This window comes from Paramormyrops kingsleyae, chromosome 6 (assembly GCF_048594095.1).
Source record: "Paramormyrops kingsleyae isolate MSU_618 chromosome 6, PKINGS_0.4, whole genome shotgun sequence".
Classification (NCBI taxonomy): Eukaryota; Metazoa; Chordata; class Actinopteri; order Osteoglossiformes; family Mormyridae; genus Paramormyrops; species Paramormyrops kingsleyae.
Genome location: NC_132802.1, coordinates 16,100,179 through 16,107,187, shown reverse-complemented (window position 1 = coordinate 16,107,187; position 7,009 = coordinate 16,100,179). Strand labels below are relative to the sequence as shown.

The window sequence follows — 7,009 nt, the reverse complement described above, 5'->3', positions numbered from 1 at the left end:
GTAAGAGCGGCAATGGAGATCTTTACAGTATTCCAGCGGGAATGGTAGTAAAAGATATGGTAACACCACGGTTTTTATTAAATTGCTCGTATATGCGCATTCTTATATCTGCTATATTAAAGCTAGGGCATGCGATTTTGGGGAACCCAGCGTATTTTGAAAGTATGCAACCGAAAATCCCTCCCCTTTGCTTCAGGCACCCTTGTGAACCTACTCCTTCTAAACGCATGAAAGCGCTCTGCCTGATTACTGCAGTAGGACGAGTTCATAAGGTAGAGCGCGTGAGGGAGAGTAACGCATCATTGTTGTATCCAAATATAGTGGTGCCTCGGTTCTCGAACTCACTAGAACTCGAATTTCTTGAAAGTCGAACAAACCAGTTTGACCTAGAACTCGATCTAAATATCAGAAGTCGAACCGTGAACGCTGACCTAATAGAAATTGTACGCACCAGGAAATGAGTCATCCTACAATGCAATTCTTACTTGAATGCCTTCTTCACAGACTGGACGATTAAACAAATAAAGCAGCGCAACATTACAGTGTCACTTTTCACGGAGCAGGCGAGCAGGCAAGCAGAGCCGTAAAGATGGACAATGCGGTTTATTGTGGGATCCGGGCAGACATCGAACATCCAACATGACACTACAATGACGGATCTGGGCAATACTGACTGAGACACGGACTAAATACGAAAGACAGGCTGAACTGAACAAGCAACAGGTGATCACAATCAGGAAGTAACACGAGGTAACGAGGTGGGCGTGGCACACACGAGGATCGGACTAGCCGGGCGTGACATACAGTAACTAACAATAAATAAACCACTAACTTACGTGTACTATTAGAGCATTTATGTCATGTATTTAAACTTTATTTTACCAGGTAAATTAACTGAAAACCAGTACTCACTGCTTTAGGTGATATTCGGGAGAAATAGCAGATTACGCATCGGAACTGCCCGGGATACAAACGTCATGCGTGTAACTAAACTTCAGCCAATAAGGGCAAAGGTGTGTCGTCACGGAGGCAGTTCCAGTTTGTGCAGCCAGGTGAAAGGTCACAATGCATCTAACCATAATGCATTGCGTCAGGATCAGAATGCGTTGCTTTAAGCCAGCGCTGTAAGCAAGTCGAACCGGACCTGGGGAAACAAACTGAAACGCGGACTTAATACAGAGGACTAATGACACAGCTGATCACACGGGGATTTCACACGGGGTTAACGAGGGGGCGTGGCACACGGAAGGAGCGGACATCGGGGCAGGACACGTTATTGTTTTGATACATTTATTTTCTTACTTTACAAATTACGGTTTCGATAAATGTGCTTAGATGTGTTTAGTACAGTATATGCTCTTCTTGTTTTATCCGGTTTATTTTGTGTTTAAATGCTAAAAAAAAAAAAACATATTTAGGTGTATTTTTTGGGGCCGGTGTTCTGTCATAAAATACTACCTATCGAGACGTGCTATCGAGCCTTTCTGCGCATGTGCAGTTCCACCGTCTTGGGATTAGGGTTAGGTTTTAGGGGTTAGGGTTAGGGTTAAGGTTAAGGTAAGGGTTTTAGGGGTTTTGGGGGGTTAGGGTTAGGGTAAGAGTTAGGGATAGGGTTAGGGCTATCGATTAGCATTACGGTAGCATTTTTTGACAAGGCAGCATATATCGACAGAACACCGGGAATCAATTAATTGGTTTTCCATTATTTCTTATGGGGAAAATTCGATCACAACTCGAACTTTTTAGGATTCGATCCGGAGTTCTGAACGGATTAAATTTGAGTTCTGAGGTACCACTGTACTTATAAGCTCATTCACGTGTAAGAAAACACCAAGTGTAGCCGAAGTACACAAAAAGAAAACAGTATTTGTATTTCATTTCCCCAAAATTTGGAGTTTATGTATTTTTGTTGTGTATTTTTATTATGTTCTTGTTTTGGGTAAACCCATCGGGGACTTTTATTTTGAAGAAAGACGTCACTTCCTGCGGCATTTGCGCTCCCCTCAGTCGGCGGGAAGCTTTGGTGGAGAGAGGTAGGCGAGTGCTAGCGCTCCCATTAAAATACAGTGTTAGTCATACAAAATTACTAGTATATTATTAGTTGTATTTTATCATGGTTATATTAATGTACAGAAGAATACACAGGTTTTTCAGCACACCACAGTATCACGCTAATTAATGGAGTATTGTAATAGTTTTCTGGTTTTTGTCTGTTAAGGGAGTGTGACGAGCGTATTCCTGTTGTGCTATATTCAGTTCCTTTGTGTATTCAGCCTTGGTAAGGAGAGTTGGCGGGAGGACCTGGTGATTGGAAGAATAAAAAACGTCCATCGGCCAACCAGCAGCGCGAGTCGTCATTTATGTTAATTACACAACGCAGAGAGGGAAAGAAGGGATAACTGACCGCAAGGCGGACCGGTTACACAAGCGTTATCATAATGAATGCAAACAACGAACGTGGGTATTCCTAGTATTCAAAGCTGACAAACTATCGTATTATCTGAACTTAAGGTGATTGTATGAAGCACGTTTTAATTAAACAATAATACTGGTACTCGGACGGCTTTGTCTGAGTGACTCACCGTGCCCCCATTTAATAACTTTTTTTTTCCTTTTCAAAAACAAACGCGTGGCAACTGCTCTTTTCCGCCAAAACTGAGTCCTCCCTGGGCAATTGCCATCCACTTTAGTTCCTTCCTGTTACACTAGCATGTTCATATTGGGAAATTTAATTGAAAATGTAATTTGCTATAGTAAATTATAGTTGGCTAGCTAGCTACAGCTAGCTTTAATGATACGTCCTTTTGTTCTGCTAATTAATTGCCCTCACCCCACACCACCTGGTGACAGTGTCAAGTGAGTAATTTAAGATATTTAAAAGCAAATTTGGACATGTTTAATTTTACACCGTACTGTTGGTGTGTTGGTGAATGCAGGGATGGGGTTGGGGACGGTTTTGCGTATGTGCCGATGGTTTTTGTGCATGCAAGAATGGGATGGGGATGTATTTTCTGCATGTGGGGATGTAGTGAGGATGGGTTAGATGCTTGTGGGGGTGGATGGGGATAAATATCATCCCCATGTAGCTCGAGATCTCTAGTAAGCAGTACAATGCCAACTAAATGAGTCGCACAGGTTCTTATTTTAACCAATGTACTGGATAAAAACATCCTTTTACAAACAATTATACCGGGGTTCTAGATGGATGCAGCTCAGCTGCTGCTCAGCAAGCTTGGACCTGATTTCCTGTAATAACGGCTATTAAAGCAGCCCCAGGAGGCCTGGGCAAGGGTTAACTGTGGAGTTTTGAGCATGGAAGCTAATGGAAAAGACATTTTCAGGAATGGGCAGAGCTAGGGGGATGAATGTGTCTTCTGCCTTACGTCCTGTGTTTCTCCAGGATCACCTGAGCCGTGCAATGGATCCTTCCTCTGGGATCACTCGTTCTTGGACTGGATCCTGTCTCTATGATCAGCCAGCCCTGCACTGGATCCTGCCTCCAGGATCACCTGAGGTCTGCACCAGATCCTGCTTCCTGGATCACCTAAACCCCCTGTGTCTCTTCTTGCACCTTTTTCTTGTGTACTGCTGTCTTAGAAATTTTGAACCTGGAAGCAACCTGCTGCTCAGTGTAGCCTTCTGCCAGCGAAACCAGGATTAAACCAAGATTTTTTTTTTCCCAGAGCTGTATAAGGGTGTCTGTCCATAGTGCCATGTGTATGCAAACAATACATAATACAGGAAGAGTGTAATTAAGCTGAGCAATTAGCAAAAACATGCTGATGAAACAGAAATACTACTCATCTGTACTCAGCAGAAACAACTTCTGCTACATTCAGAATATGTGATTGTTATGCCTACTGGAGGTAAGTATGACCCAGGTGTGGTGCAAAACAGTTTGCAGGCAACTTTATTAGTCATGGGGTAAATAAGCTCAGGAGTGTGGAGCAGGTTAACCGACAACAAAGACAACTGGAGAACACAGGTCTGTGAAATAAATACCAGACTAACGAATGGGCAAACAGGGCAGTTGGTAGTGATTGACAGAAGGGCAAGAATATGAGGAGACTAATAGATACCAGGTGTGGCTCATTATGTTCACGCCAGGGAGGAGACCAGGAGGGTAAGGTTCACAAGATAGGCAGGGCGTGACAGTGATGGTGATCATTATCCTGTATTAATATTTGATGATATAACAATAAATGCAATAACAATCATTGGTCATTGTTAACTTAGAGTACAGATACGGACTTCATCCGAGGCAAAAATCGGCTTTAGCTATAGGCAGCTGCATATAGGCAGATATGGGCCTCAGCCAAGGCAGAGCTTCATCTGAGGCAGATACAGGCTTCAGCCATGACAGACACTAGTTTCATCTGAGGCAAATGCAAGCTTCAGCCATGGCAGAGCTTCATCCAAGGCAGATACAGGCTTCAGCCTTGACAGATACGGGCTTCATCTGAGGCAGATACAGGCTTCAACCATGGCAGAGCTTCATCCAAGGCAGATACAGGCTTCAGCTGAGGCAGATACTGTTCAGCTAATGGCCCAGTGCCTGTAGCTTTAGCAGACGAGTATGGCTATAACACAGGGGAGAACCATTGATATGACACAATCATTTGGATGAAAGCAAGACCTTTACCTTTCACATAGAATCAAACCATCTAAATAAAAATACATATTTTCCTGCAAGTGGAGGGCAGTTTTGGCACAGACAATATCATTTAACCAGTTGATAATATGCAATAACTTTCATAGTTGCATTTCCGTTTATTTGCTCAGCAGGCACATTTATCCAAAGTGGCGCACATCTGTTGCAGCAACTGGGGATTAAGGGCCTTGCTCAAGGACCCAACAGTGACGTCACTCTGCTGACTACTGGATTTGAACTGGTGACCCTCCGATCACAGGCACCGCATTCTAACCACTGAGCAAATATTGCAATATAAACTGTGAAAATGATGGACTATGAGTCAGTATGTTTTTATATATAATTTCTTAAAGGGCAAGTATGAACTGAGCATACCTGCAATGAACACCATGTAAGTATTAATGCTACAATTTACCACTTACAAACTGAAATCCATATGCTGTTATCAGATTGATAAAAAAAACAGTCTGACATGCTGAAATTATCTCTGTTTGCCTGTAGCAAATGGCAGAAGCACTCTGGTAATCCAATTACCATGATGAGTAATTATGAGAACTCTGCTTTCTAATCACTATTCATCCCTGCAAGGTTTATAAAATAAAATGTTTGTGAAAGTTCTTCATTCAGTAAACTATAAGAAAGACTTTTGTATTGGGGAAAAATAACCTAGAAAAGAGGCCTTAACAATCTTGTTTTATGTCATGTGGCACCAACGACGTTTAAATTTCAGGAATACCTTGTCCTGTTCTGTAAAAATTGGCTTATTTTTAATGGGAAAAGGTACATTGTGAACGGCAAGTGATCAACATCCCATTTGGTTATGATCATTCCACATGCTGACCTTTGCCAAAGACATGTACTGATTAGGGGAGTTCACTCTTATTAAATCACTGTCAGATCTCAGTGTTATAGATGTGCTCCTTTTCTGCATTTGTGATTCATGATCCCTGTAGGCACTCTGGGTATTTCACTGCTTAACTGCCAGCTAATTTTATTAATTTCCCTCAGAAGCAAGAGCCACCTTCTGGAAAACCGTTCTGCAAAAGTTTGTCCATGATATCATAATATGTTTTTTAATTTCTTTATTTAGTTTTCTAATTTGTACAACCTGCACTGATAAGCTTTAATATTTTATAGGGCTGCACGATATCACACCACAACATAATCGCAAGTATATGGCGCAAGGCTTAAGATGACAGGCGTGAACATTTGTCCAGATAGCAGCTTTTCGGACATTTTTGCCCAAAATAGTAGTACGGATAAAATATTAATAAGAGGTGTATTGTGACACTCAAAAGTAAGTAATCTGTATTCATTTATTGTTTTGCAGTTTAAATTCTGACACCTTTAGAAAATATAAGGATACGCTGAATTTATACAGATTACTAAGTTTTGAGCATCACAATATGCCTCTCATTAACATCTTAGACGTACTACTAATCTGCTCACCAAATTGTGGATGTATAAGTAAATGTCCATATAGTGCCAAAAAGACGCTGCACAGACCATTGTTTATGCCCATCATCTAAACCCATAGTGATTATTGTGCATCTGCTATATAACTGCAATGTGGTATACTGCAGCCCTAATATTTTATTAATTTATTTTGGTGTTCTTTATCCAGTGTTATAGCTGCCAATACTTTGAACCATGTCCAGTATTTCAGTATGGTTGGAATAATAAAAATGATGTAATTAATGGCAAAACACACAGCAGCACTGTTTTATGAGAGTCCAGACCTGATTTACCACGTGCTGCAAAGCTGTACTGTCCTTTATGACAGTTAGTGATTTAGTAGCAAATCTGTGTTATGTTTTTTATTGAACTTGGCGTACTAATCAAACTGGATGGTGCCTTGTGCAGTGGCCTGGGATCTGAAGACAACCCTACAGCCAAGCTTTAATCCCCAGATACTGGTCCAGGCCCAGAGGTTTATTAAGCAGGAACAGTAATTAGTTTGAAAATAAACTGTGTAAATAAAATTGGGAGCAGGGCCCAGGAAATGGACCAAAGGACCGTATCGAATGCTTTAGCGATCTCTGCCTTTTGCTGAGAAACTGCTGTCCATGCAGAAAAGCCTTAAGGGAACTTCAGGTGGCTACCTTTCTTTTTGTCACCTTCATCACCATCATCAACATCCTCCTCCTCCTTTTCATCATCATTATCATCCTCCTCCTCCTTTTCATCATCACCATCATCACCATCCTCCTCCTCCTTTTCATCATCACCATGCCCTTCCTCCTCTTTAATATCATCATCACCATCCTCCTCTTCGTCATCATCACCATCCTCCTCTTCATCACCATCATCTTCATCACCATCCCCCTCCTCCTCCTCATCATCACCATCCCCCTCCTC

The 7,009-nt window shown here is 41.7% G+C and overlaps 1 long non-coding RNA gene across 3 annotated transcripts; it reads left to right on the top strand.

The window, feature by feature from the left end:
- Positions 1–1,105: 1,105 nt before the first annotated feature.
- LOC111854799 (uncharacterized) lies at positions 1,106–6,359 on the top strand. 3 transcript variants are annotated; one of them, XR_011992044.1, is made up of 7 exons: positions 1,106–1,124; positions 1,970–2,033; positions 2,274–2,457; positions 3,401–3,514; positions 4,783–4,892; positions 5,005–5,042; positions 5,660–6,359. It is a non-coding gene; the product is annotated as an uncharacterized lncRNA (long non-coding RNA). The 3 variants fall into 3 exon arrangements; XR_011992045.1 differs by lacking the exon at positions 1,106–1,124 and having other exon boundaries at positions 1,601–2,033; positions 2,257–2,457; XR_011992043.1 differs by lacking the exons at positions 1,106–1,124; positions 2,274–2,457 and having other exon boundaries at positions 1,601–2,033.
- Positions 6,360–7,009: the final 650 nt, after the last annotated feature.